Raw genomic sequence first — 14,610 nt, 5'->3', positions numbered from 1 at the left:
CTCCTCGTAAGTCATAAATGAACTTACAAGGAGCATTGTCTAAATGAGTACATAGACAGGTTAAAGAAAACTAGATATTAAAATTGAATCAATAGAATCTCAATTTTTAGATTGAAGGACTTACTGATCTTGTGAGAAGGTTGTATACAACGCACTGTCCTTCGTCAAACACAATCATGCCAAGGTTTCCATTTGCATTTATAAATTTGGAGTTTGTGCATTGTGAAAATGGGAGAGATATTGGTTCTATATGGTATTTTGGAAGTGAAACATGGCGTAGTAGGTGTGTTGGAATCTTGTGTCTCTGAGGGTGGTAAGCACAATTTTATTTTCCAATACTGCCTACTACTCAAGCTTGTTTTGTTTCCAATTATTTGTGTTGTGGCTCCCCCATTTATTGCATAAGTTTATGTGATTATAAGGATCCGTGAAAGTTTGTTATGAAAATATTATTGGTTATATTATTATTTTAAGCTAATAACAAAGCTTAATTAGTGCAGTGAGCAATTTTAGAATATTATTATTACGATTACATGTTATTTTTTCCAATTTAGGAAACAATGAAGCCTGTAGTTTCATTAAAAAAAAATTATGACCCCCTTGAGGAAATGAAGTAGGCCACTTATATGTGGGCTATCAAAAAAAGGCCCAAATTATTAAAAAAAAGAAACAGTTGAGTGAGATGATAAAATTTATTTGAATATAGATAAAGTTTTGGAGTACTAAATCACATTTCAAAGTCAAGTGAAATTCAAATGTGTTTAATGAATAACTTATAGTGGAATTGTATTAGTTGAACGACCATTTTTAGAGAAGTACCCGCACAATGAACCATTACATAATACTGTGTAAATTAGTAAGTTACCCTGGTAGAAAAAAAAACTTCTATTGCTTCACCACGGGGTCCTTGGCTTTGCCGCTGCACTAGCTCAAATTTTTACCGATTTTCACTCTAGTGGATGGGGCATTGCTTTGAAATTTGTGAGACCGAAATGGAGATGATCCACCACCACTACATAAGTTTGTATGAATGTGAATGACCTTCATCCTAACAACCAGAGGGACAACATGGTGCATTGAGATGATTTTATATTTGATATAGTACAGCACAATCGGTGAAGCCATATTAATGTACATTTATTTCTTCACTGTTTGTTATACTTCCTTGATACGTCGTTCATTTTTCTTGTTTGGTGTACTGGCACATGCATATTAATTATCTTTGAGTGAAAATGGGGTGAGTTCGGGCCTTAGGTTGCGCAAACAGTAAGACCATTTGCTTTGGGCCTATTATACAAATCATATGGTTGGTTTGCTAAAGTTATGGTTGTTTTTAAATTGTTTTTGGATCCAGTGGATGTGTAACTCTTCATCCTCCTTAGAGCAAGCCATCGGGTTATTTTCAGAAGATATGTCGTAATGGATGTATCTATTTCTATTAGTGGAAGAGCCAAAATGATTTCGCTGAATGGTGCTTGCTCTGATTGTTTTCCAAATCATCTGACTCTTATAGCGGTAGAAATTGTCCAGTACCCCTCCTTCGAAGAAAGATCGTCGGCCATGCATGAGAGGGGCACATGGAGACATGTATGTAGTTATTACAATATGATGGACTATTTGTCAGGTGGAGGCTAGTCAGACAGAAGTGATTCCAACCAATATGCCTGGTGTTGTACCCTCTCTTCTTAAATGAATTTAGTATCAGTGTTTGGTGAACAAAAGATTGCACTAAATGATTTGAGGATCTTCGTTTAGAATATTCTCATGGTTACTTGTCATCCCTAATATCTTTGACTTGGATTGTATTCATCTACCCCTTCTTTGACATAGTCAACACTAGTGGTGTAATTTAAGAGGTAGGGTACTCATGGGGTCCCACATGATTGGTTATATGTCAGTGAGAAAATGAATCTCATTTCAATGTACATCAATATTGAGTAGTGATAATAATAGACAGGTTATATGTCAAGATTGGTTTAATGTAGTAGTTATAGGTGTTTTTTTTTATGTTCAAGGCTAGTAATGAGAACAAAACGTACAATTATCCACGTAGATGAGACGATTAGACTAAGTAATTTTTCTTAATGATTGGAGAACAAAACGAAAGTTCGACGTAACACAAACTTATTTAATGGTTGCCTATTTTTCTAAAACATGTTTATATTAAACTAAAACGATCAGGTTATATATCAATTAAAATTTTCACTGAATGTGTTCCTAATTAAATTAGGTTTAGGATCTTTTGCTTAATAAAATGCTCCATACTTGTGAAAAACAAGCTCTGTAACGAAAGTCATTATCACCACATAATACATACTAATTCATACATGGGTTTAGAAGAGGTGAAGGAGCCATTTCCCCTAAAACAAAACATAACCCAACCACTGTGTACTTGCCAAATTAAACAAGAAGAACTACCTACCTCACTGATTGGTTTGTACCTTAAAATTTTAATATAATGAAGAGCTTAATTAAACAGTAGAGTTCTTTTAATACAAAATAGAACCTTCAGTATTCTTGGCTTACAAGTTAGGGCTGGAGTGACGAGGTGGACTGTTATTTTGGTCCCCGTGGCAACAATGGCAACACCCTCTGTCCTTTATTTTGTCAACGTCAGTTCGGATATTGAATAACATGCTCAAAGCCAAATTTTGGAATCTACTCCTCCTCATGTAAATACCAGGGTCTGAGATGTTGGAGTCCGAGGAGGTGAAGGGGACCGGTTGCAAATATGATTTGCTTTCTGCCAGCGGTACCTCATTGACAATTCCATCAATGTCAGGCAAATGATTTTTGCGTGGTCGTCCTTCGTTATGGTATAAACACAATATAAAAGCCAGTCCCTGAAAAGTTGTAACCATTCCTAACGTAATGTTAAAACCCTATTATATATAGCAATTCAAACACATTAACATAAAGAAGAGGAACTATTGATCCATAAACTTATCACCTCGCTTCTGGGGTGGCTGTCTGGTGGAATGATGTTGTTTGATTGCGGCACCTTGTGAAGATTGGGGACGTACGAACTCTTTCGTTGTCCTTTTATGGACTTCGTTGTTCCTCTTCCTCAGAGAGCCGGTCCTTAGCGGGGGAGATGACTCCTCATAGGCGTCAGAGTTGTCGCCCGTTATTGAAGAGGGTTAGCTTGCCAAGGCAATGTATCTTCTCATCTTCCAACTAGGAAAATGTTTAAGAGATGAAGGTGCTCATTGAAAAAAAGGGTTAGATTTAGAAAAGATATATTGAAATTTAATGAGCATGGTCATGGCACAAAGAAATTCAATAGTCCCTATAAGCCTTGCAGCATAGGTTCATTATGAGTACTATGCCAAATGTGGTAAGATAGTAAGAGACGCAAGGCTCTGACAGAATATTCTGAATCTCAATCTTGCCTAACACGTTTTTGAAGAGTTCATTTTTGCTTTGTTTTTTATTTGTTAAGAAAATTGGGATATTCCAAATCCATTGGTTTTTTGTTTTGCAATGATCATTGTACATTAACAAAAGGTGGGGAACTCGTCCAATAGTGTTTGTGTAACGACAGCGAATATCGTTACATTGTGTATTTTAAATAGTGTTACACTCTCTAAACGAGTCTATTATCCATAAAGATGTAATTAAACGTGATTGCACTCTCTATACGAATATATTAGCGATAAAGGTGTAATTAAATGTGATTAACGGTTAAAATTTGTGAGAAAAAGTGATGTTTTTTTTTAATTAAAATGTTTACATTCATACCTGGGATCCAAAAATAACGTTTAAAATGTGAAAAGTTACAACCAGCTCACCTGAGGGACAAAATAGATTTTACACTAGTTCCTATGAGATACCATATGTCCGATAATTTTGTGTGTACCCTTTCTACTTCAATAACGGAGTAACAAAAACTGATTCCATGGTATTACTTGTACATAAACAGTCCAAATGAAAGACTTGTAAGATGCCACATGTATTACGGTAATTAATTAACCTTCTAATTGAAAAAGTTAGTGCACCTATGGACGTTTGGGTAATATTTCTCATTTTAAATTATATTTTACAAAGCGGAGTGAACATATTATGGACGTAATATTTTATACACGCACAGATCATTTTTCTTTGTTGGTCGAGAATAAATGCACAAGGCCGACGTAACAAAAACTAATGGTTTGGTTCTAGTTTATTTATAAAAATATTACTTTGAAACTTGCATGTGCAGGTTGTATTTGAATAACAATAATTCTTGAATAAACTGCAAGTAAAATTAGGTATGCCATTGTATCACTTTTCCAGTTAATGCAGTACAATTCGTCTCCGAATTCACATGGTAATCATTTTTCTGAATTTCCTTATTTGTCTTATTCGTCCATTCTTATTAAACTGATCATTAGATCAAAACCCTTACCAATATCCTCGGGCGACAGAGATGAATTTTTTGAAGGGAATCCATATAGAAACCCACGAGATAGTATGAATTTTTAAAAACTTTAAACTTAAGAAAGAACACGAAAATATATATGATAATTCTACTTGAAAGTAAAGGAACTAAACAACGTCACAATATATCATAGTTCTACTTCACCAAACACGGGCGAAATCACCCATTGCTGAACCTGGAAACATGTTGAACCACTCTGATACTTCAAAATTAAACATCAATAATAACTAACAACATCATTGATTGGTTTGTACTTGGAACTAATAACATAATAACTAAACCAAATGAGTGAAGGGTACATGAAAGAACAGTACTTTAAAAATTCAACATCCACTCACCTTACAACTCAGGGCTAGATCGACTTGATGGACTTGGAGACTTTTCCCTGAATAAGTCAACACTCTTCATTTTGGCCCCTTGGCAACAATGGCAAAACCTTCTCTTCTTTATCTCGTCAATGTCTGTTCGGAGATTGAACAACATGCTGAAAGCCACTTTCTGGAATGTACTCCTGCTCATGTAAATCTCAGGGTCCGAGATCTCTGAGTCTGAAGAGGAGGAAGGGACCATTTTTGCATTTGACTTTTCCCGTCCAGCACGAACAAAACTCGCAGGGATGGGGTTTTTTCGGGGTCGTCCTTTGTTATAGCAAACAAAAAAAACAAAAATGTCAGTATGTGAAAAAAATAAAGTTTACCTAACGTGGATTGACTACCTTCTTCTCTTTTTTTTTTAAAAAAAAAAGATGTTCTTTAGCAAGAGGAAGGGCATCTACTACATAAAGTCTTTACCTCGCTTACGCCGTGGTTGGATGGTGGAAGGATGCCCTTGGAGTTCGCTACCTTCCACACTCTGTGGCTGTACGCCCTCTTCCACTGGGCTTGCATCACTTTTAATGGTCATTTTCCTGGGACGACCGACCCGTTGGAGGGAACTCGGCCTGTGAGAGTCCTCGATCTTTTCGGCCGTCATTGCGGGGAAGCGGGTGGCCAAGGCTTTGTATCTCATTTTCTTTGGAGTGGGAACTGAAAGTAAAGTCCAGTGGGAAAGAATTCATGAGTACATTTTCAAGTTTATTAAGTAATGTGAACCTTTGTTCTTCAAACAGAGAAACTGAACAGTCCCTATAGGTCTAGTACCATAGGCACATAATGTCCTCACTTCTGCCAAACGTGGTGATATACTTAATCACGCAATGCCCTGACAATGATTTGCTAAATTTGTCCTCACACTTTTTTCTGAATTTAAAAAAAATATATAGTGCAAATGCCTTGGTATATTCCCACTCAATTACTTTTTTGTATCGGGTCCACTACAATGGGTTTGGGTCCCACGTTTGAAAAACCATTTCGGGCTTCTAAATCCTAATAAAACAAATTATCCAATTCATGTGAATTTAGATTTGAGTCTTCCATTTCTAATACACCACAAATAAGAAGATTTAAGGAAAATTATGCATAACAAGGAAAATTTTTGCTCATGGGAAAACCAATAAAGTATATATTAAAAGGGTGGAGACAATTGAATTTTTTTTTATGGGAAATTACCCCACATCTTTAAATGTATAACAGAAAATTGTGCTAATCAGTTAATTATCGTAAATATGAGTGTTGTTATATATTCATATAAAAATTTCCTATTTACTGCAACTAAAAAAAAGGTTTAGGCATAGAAACTTTTATTTTTCCATATATGCTTAAAATAAATTAAAGATTTACATTATTTTTCATTAATTTCAAAATCAGCCACTAATTTCGTAATATGTATACTAAAGATCATGAAATTGATGAATTTCGTTTTCGAAAATAATCAATGGGAGAGAGTGAACCCCCTATAATTGTGATAACATATTGCGTAATATACTCAGACTAAATCGAGAGAATCAAAACACCGTTATTTTCCAGTTTTTGTCATCGATCGTGTGTGTTTATGATTTTCATATGTACCGTAGTTCTTTCGTTCTCTGAAAATGTAAACACATCAGACTTCAACGATGTGTCTAACGACGTAGTAAATCCAACAGTGTTACTGTAATGCGTAATGACAATTGAATAGTGGGGAAGAAATAAGAAAGTTTGTTCATTAATTTGTGCCAAACAAGTAATACATTCCATTAAAAAGGTTTCATTATGTAAAAGGATCAAAGAAGAGTTTGTAACACAAAACAAAAGCAAAAGGGTAGTAAATGGGCATCCTAAGGGGCATAAAACACCATAACCCCAAATCCTTAAAAGAAATCATGGTCGTGGCAGTCGAGCAGGCTACATATGTACACACAGCCCCTAGAGCTCTCCAACTCATGGTTGGTCCAACTTATCTTTGCCCTTACTTGCACCACATAGCACCCGTAAGCCACCTTCTAGCAAGAAAACCCAAATAAGCATAAATAGTTAACCAACAAAATATAAATCATATACAACATGCTTAACATTTATATGCTAATCCTGCTTAAAATCCTATTTCATAAACATAATACCATTATTAAAACATAAACTAGTAGATCTAAAACTCAAAACATTCAAAACTTAACTATACTGCAACCTTGATCTTTAAAAGAATTCCTAGATCCTTAGAATGTTGGTTGTAGGGTTTCGACAATAAGAAAGATAACCTTCATCATGTGGACTCTTTGGAGATTTGAAGAGGTGATGGTGATGGAGATTTTGGCCTTAGAGTTTGTGTTTGGATGGTGGTGCACGACAACAATTGTGAGTGAGAGAGAGAGAGAGAGAGTGTGTAACGCCCTGATTACTCCAACATTGTTATTGTGAGCTTTAAACCGTGCTTAACTCGCTAAACTAGTCATTTGGTTATAAAAGTGCATCTATGTGTTATTAATAGGTGTTATCCCCAACATTTCAGTTCGATGATGTGGCAATCAGAAGTGACAAGTGGCAATGCATGGTCAGTAAATGATACATTAATAGTCAATAAATGTATTAGCCAAGGAGGGAAAGGTCAAACATTAATCTTCGGAGTTGTGATATTACTAGTTAAGATAATTATTTATCTGCTTTGGAAGTGATTTGACCAACCAGGTAGAATTTTTGTCCCACTGGTGAAGATTTTTGACTGACCAGTAAAATGTTATGGCCGACCAGTGGAGTATTTTGACCGACCAGTCATTTGTTTTGCCCGACCAATAAAGTGTTTCGCTACACCAGAGATATGTCATACTAGACTAGAGATGTGTCATTTACTGACCAAAGATGTGTCATGGTAGAGCAGAGGTGTGCTAGAAGAGTGCTTTGCCTATACCGACCAGAGGTGTGCTAGAGGTGTGCTTTGCCTATGCCGATGAGAGGTGCTTGCCTATGTCGACCGGTGAGTTGTCTTGTCTGATCAGTCACTTCAGGGATGGATTTGGTTGGTCGACGGATCAGAATCTCAGAATTTACCATCTAGTGACTCTCTAGTTTTGAGACTTTGGGATTGTTACTTGGGCCATTCTTGGCGCATTTTCTGAGAGCTTAGAGAGATAAAGCTTGTATTCTCTAGAGATAGAGACTCTGTATTTTTGTACTTACACTTAAGAAACTCAGTTGGCTAAAGTTCATCTGATCTTAAGTGTAGGCTAAATATATCACAACTCCAAGTGGATTAGGCTATTACCAATAAAGTGGGGCTGAACCACTATAAAATTATTGGTGTCGTATTTTCTATTCAAGGCTTATTGTCATTTTGTCGTCTACTCGTCGTTGGCGAAAATCGTGATCAACAATAGGGTAACGTGAGAAAACTTGATGAAAAGGAAATGATATTTTTCTGTTAAAACATAAAACTATACACGGGCCCATAAAAGTGTTTACTACGTTATGTACAATTCAAAATGGTTAACAATGCGCCGACCAAAGTGGCAAAATATAGGGTTAACCCCCTGTGACATGTAGACCGACTTAGCCTTTTGGCTCTGACTCTAAGTAAGTAGACTTTAGATTATACAAGTGCTTTTGTTTTCATCGAACTTAAGGTCGGTCAAGCATTCCATGCTTACGATAATAATGGTTATGTTGATTATATTTAATCTTTTCGGCTTGCGTTAAACACGCTAATACCGTTCTTGACTCATAGGTCAATATCATATGACCAGTGCTTAGTACTACTGACACCATTTCCGATTCCTGAGTCATAGGTCAGCGCCATTAACAGATAAGCGAGATTGCTAAGCATTTAATATGCAATCATTGTCGACATACATAACACTCAACATGCCTCATTATTAACCATGCATGTCACATACTGGGTGCAATTTTCTTACCTCTGGTCCGAGCGTGCAACAAGTTAAAAGAGTGACCCTTGAGAACAATCGATCCTTTGATTCCTTAGCGGTCACCATCTCATAACCAAATATAACTACCATCAATGAAAATGAGCAACAACCCGAGTCCTTGAACCCAAATACCCAACATACAAGTCCTAGGCACTCCCGGCCTTCTAATCCAACCATAAACCTCATTAGGGATTTTGGGGCATTACAGAGAGTGTGCTCTGGGTCTTAAGAATAGCAAGAGTGAATGAGACACAAATGAGAAGGAATAAGCTCTATTTATAGTCTCTCAGAAATCATAATTTCATTCTAACTATAATCCAAATTTTAATTTAAATAAAATTGAATCCTCACTTCTATAGAAAATATCTATACATTAGCTTATTAATATTTTTATTAAATAATTGAAAAAAATAATCTAACATGAAACTAGGAAAAATATCTCAACCTCTAACTACCTAAATCTCGTAACTGTGGACTAAGCTCTAGTAAAATAAACATAACTGGAGGTGTAGAAGTTAGATTTTGACAATCTTTATACCGTTAGAAAGGTAATTCAATTATGTACAAATTTTTAGAAAAAATATTTCTCGAAAATTTTAACGCCCTAAACTCCAGGGACCGTTACGGCGTGCCTTGTAAACAATGCTAAACTCACCAATCGAGTCATTTGGCCAAAATCGTGTAACTAAGTATGATTAGCGGTTTAGGGATTAAAAATTTTGGTTAAGATGCAACGTTTCATTAGAACGTTTAATATATATGCTGGGATCCCAAAATTATAATTTTAGAGTCTATTACAAAAAAATATTTACAACAGGCCGTTCTATGCGGCAAAACAGGGTTTAACCCTAGTTCCCCTTTAAACCTCGACCGTGGCGAACGAGCAGCTGCATATGTACACGTCATCACCTAAGCTCTCCAACTCAAGGATGGTCCAACTTTTGTTTGCCTTTACCTGCACCACATAGCACCCGTGAGCCGAAGCCCAGCAAGAAAACACAATATAACATGATATAATATCAACAGTGATTGTATTAATTAATCAGGACCAACAGTCCAAGCAAATAGGTGAATATCACAAAAGTCACAAATATGGGGACATCATCCTTTAGCCATGTGATGGTAGGATCACCAGGGCTTAACAAATAAGTGAGCATCTCACTAGCTTTAACAGGATAGGTGCATGGTGATTAGTCACCAACATAACCTTCCTCCTGACTATAGAGTCATAACTGTGGAACAGCGTTCCCTAGCCATGTGACAAACAGTCACTGCGGTCATATGCCCTGGCTCTGAATAACTAGTCTCAGACTAGCCAAGCGCTTATAATATTCATCGACCAGCATTAATACCCCATATGAGTCATTCAACACTGATAGCGATTAGATCTAATCTTCATTTTGCTCGGCGTTCATGACGCTATGCCACTTCTGACTCTTAGGCCAGTGAAACATGACCAGTGTCCAACTCATTGTGAACTTGACTAATAAGTCACATCTTCACAGATGGATCTAACACCGTTGCCGATTCTGACTAATAAGTCAGTGCCATACACAAGTAAGCCATGCCACCAAACATGTATCACATATCCAATATCCATAACAAGGTATTCAACATGCTTACTTAACAAGTACTAGTACAATTAGGACTATGCACGAACACAGAGGCTCAAGCTCTGAACAACATCATACTCAATATGTAAAGCATGTCCTATTCACATGTTTCTTGTGCATCACATGCATTATATTCAACCATCCAACATGCACCAATAATAGCCATGCATGTCATACTTAATAATCAACCAACATGCATCAAGAATAGCCATGCATGTCACATATACACAGGGTGCAATTTTCTTACCTCAGATTCGAGCTAGAACCAATATAAGAACGACCCTTGAGAACGATCAACCTTTAAGCCCTTAGCGGTCACCTAGTCATAACCAAATATGGGACACCATCAATAAAATGATCAACATAGGTTACCAAACCAAATCTAGCCTCCGGGACAACAATCCAAACTAATCCAAGTAGTAGGAACACTCCCGAGGCTTATAGCTAAGTTCCCGGGGTCAAAACAAGCAAACGGGGTGAAAGCAGGGCAAGGGCTGCGGCCCTAGCACCTTGGGTCGCGGCCCCCAGAATTTCCTAAGGCAAGCACTGCAGCGCCCAGCAAGGTTAGAATTGGGGCACCTGCTTCATCGAGCTAGGGCCGCGGCGCCCAAGAACAGCGCCGCGGCCTCCAACCCTGGGCCATTCCCAAACGTGTTTTCAACTTCTAAAAGCTTCCAAAATCATACCCAAACATTCCCCAATCATTGAAACAAAGTTCCCAAGCTTCCCAAAACTCCATAACCCTCAAAACCCAAGGTTCAAACCAACCAAAAAGTCAACAATTCACAAAGTCCAATTCTAAGTGTTGACTGTCTTTTTAGCCAACGACGTGAGAACGTCAAATACGACAAGCCTTCAAGAGAATGTAAACGACAACAGACAGTTTATGAACAGAAAGATAAACAACACAAGAGATTTTATAGTGGTTCAGCCCCGATTGTCGGTAATAGCCTAATCCACTTAGAGTTGTGATTTATAGATCTATACTCAAGATCAGATGGACTGAGCCAACTGAGTTTCTTCAGTACAGATTGTGAAAATACAAGAGTTCTCTCAAATATCAGCACTTTCTCTCTCTAGAATACACAGACCCAATTTTCTCTCTCTAGAATCCACAGTCCTAATTTTCTCTCTCTAGAAAGAAGAAGCAGAAGAAGCCCCTCTCTTATCCCATAAGCTCTCTATTTATAGGCCTGGGATCCTCAACTGATATCCCCTTTCGATAGGGATATTTTATTATTCATCTTATATTTATATTACAATAAATGTTTAAAATACAACTGATTCCTCAATTTGAGTGAGGAATGAGAGATTCCCGCATATGTTGTTGAAGCTGTCTTTGGGAATCTTGACTTAGTCTCCTCTAGCTAGTTGATCCACCTCCTACTGACCACCCATGAAAGTGCTGGTCGAACGTGCATGGTGGTAAGACTTGTGCATGGTGGACATGCACTTTTCTCCTCTAACATGGCACTCTCCTCTAGCATGCCATGTTTCTCCTCGGTCCAAATCCTTGGGGTCTCCTCGGACCAAGGTGGTAGGACATGCACTTCTTTCCTCTAACATGGCACCCTTCTCTAGTATGCCATGTTTCTCCTCGAACCAATCTCCTTGGCTTCTCCTTGGACCAAGGTGGTTCGAGGCAAACTCCTTGGTATCTCACCCCGGATAGGTCCGAGGCAACCTCCTTGGCATCTCACCCTTGGGGTCTCCTAGGATCACTCTCTTGGGGTCTCCTAGGACCACATCCTCCTTGGGGTCTCCTAGGACTACTTTCTTGAGTTCTCCTCGATGCAACCTCCTTAGCTCTCCTAGGATCACTCTCTTTGCTCTCCTAGGATGCACTCCCCTTAGCTCTCCTAGGATGCACTCTCCTTAGCCTCTTAGGATGCACTCTCCTTAGCCTCCTAGGATGCACTCTCCTTAGCTCTCCTAGGATGCATTCTCCTTAGCCTCCTAGGACCAAGGTGCACTTGGCTTGGTTATGACATCTTTGAAGCAGTCCAAATTCTTCGTCAGTCTACCGGGTCACTTTATCACAACTCTGAGGAGTCAATGTATTTATTGACTATTAACGTGTCTTTTATTGACCATGCACTGCTACTTGTCACATTTATTGCCACGTCCCTGATCTCCAATTTTTGGGTATAACACTAAGCTTAAAAACTTTAGAAACTCAAAACTTCAAACTTAGATTACCTTTGATTGGGTTGTTTTCCGTCAAATCCTTCGGTTAAGAAGCTTCTAATCTTTCCTAGGATCGCTATGCCTTGACCCTCGCTTGATTCCGACTCCTAGAACTCGAAATTCCTTTAAGAAAGCTTTGAACGGTAAAATAGGCTATCGGGAAGGGAGAGAGAGATTTTCTAACGTACGTTCTTATCTGACAAGTTACTTCAAGCTTAAGTAACCTCAAACAAAACCTAAGGCTCGGGGTCCCGAAAACACCCCCGAGGACATTATAGTCAAAACTTCCAGAATTCCATCATGATCTCAAATACTCCCAATTTATCATCAAATAAACATTTCTATTACCCCAAACTTGACCCCATTATGACAAAACCGCTAACTCATAATCTATGATCGTCTCATGCCGAATAGCTCGAATATATCTCCATAATAATAAAATCTCATTCACAAATTACAACATGCACCCAATTAACAAATATGCCCTCAACATGCCAAATTATGAAAATGCCTTTATCATTATAAATACACCCATATGCATGCATTTATCATCATATAATAATATAATTCACATTAACACATACATGATCATTTAATGCCATGATAAATCAATTATGGCCCTCCCGACCTCCTAATCAAGGTCCTAACCCTTATTAGGAAATTCGGGGCATCACAAAAATAATAAAATAACTGGGTTAAAAAGAGTTTCAAAGTTATAATACCCTAAAGTTACGAAAACTCTATTTAATTATCTACATAACAATTTAATCCACAAATATCCTAACTAACCATAAAATAACAAACGACTCTAATTATCTACACTGATTTTCAATTTACTAAGACCAAAATCTTATTGGGGTTTACGACTTCATGTACGGTCAACCGGAGCTGGGTATTAATCCCCTTTGTGACTTTTCGCGAAATCGCTCACTAGGATTGCTTGCAGCCATACATCTCAAGTCATCGTATACATAATAATGTGATCCCACTCACAAAGCACATAAAATTACATATATACCCTCACAGGGGGAATATTACATAAATACCCTTTTCAACAAATACGACCCTTTAATCATTTTTAATACACTAAAACATGCTTAAGTAGTCGCATCATAGTATAACTCATTATATTCACATATATAATGACAATTAAATTACACTAACACATCAACATTCAATTATGCCCCTAAACCACTAAGTGTTATTAGAAAAATTAGGACATTACATCCATAGAACAAAATAGGGAGATAATATATTTTGTCATGGAACCTAAACTAATTGTGTTGCCTAATAAATGGTCTTTTATATTTGTTTGAAGTGCTTCCATTAATAATGACATGACACTTTAAACATATAGATTATTTTTTTAAGTTTGTTTGACAAGTACACATATACGATAACCATCAATAATGTTGTTATTTTTAATCTGGTTAATTGTGGTCCAGTGATTTTTTAAACCAATCCCTGATTCAAATATAATTCTCAAGTTTTTGACTTTCTCATAACACCTGGCATGATTTCCCTAGACAAGGAATTGTACCTTGTGCAAAAAATAATGCATCTTTACGGTATGTCTCAATATTCAATGTGAAGTTGACCTTTGGCGTGTCACAGTATGACAAAAATGTCATGTATACGTGGGGGCCCTCCTCAAATATAGACACTGTACAACAACTGCCCATTTTGAACGAGTAAAAAAAAGTTATCCATCACACAAACCACTACCAACTACTTTGGTATAAAAAACGAACTCCTACATGTTAGTTCTACAACGCCTACTACCAGACACAACTGAGGAAAGGTGGAACTCATTCATGGCTTTCTCTTTCTCTTACGAGGGTTAGACCAGGGTTGGCCTCTTCCCTTTTTCGCTGAATGCATGGAAATGGAAGGTGAATGACTTGGGGGGAGACAAACACCTTTCTTTAAGCTTGGACTACCTTCACTTAAACATGTCTTGTAATAATCAGCCGCATCTCGTGTGGCCTTCAAACACAGCCTGTTTGACTCGGATGTAAGAATATTGACTGCTAACCGGAATCTTTCACTATGGTCAACCTTCTGCAAAATATAAGAATCAAGTCAACTACTACCCAACAAACCATTACATTACATTGATT

Source organism: Humulus lupulus, chromosome 3 (assembly GCF_963169125.1).
Source record: "Humulus lupulus chromosome 3, drHumLupu1.1, whole genome shotgun sequence".
Classification (NCBI taxonomy): domain Eukaryota; kingdom Viridiplantae; phylum Streptophyta; class Magnoliopsida; order Rosales; family Cannabaceae; genus Humulus; species Humulus lupulus.
This window is presented reverse-complemented; position numbering follows the sequence as displayed.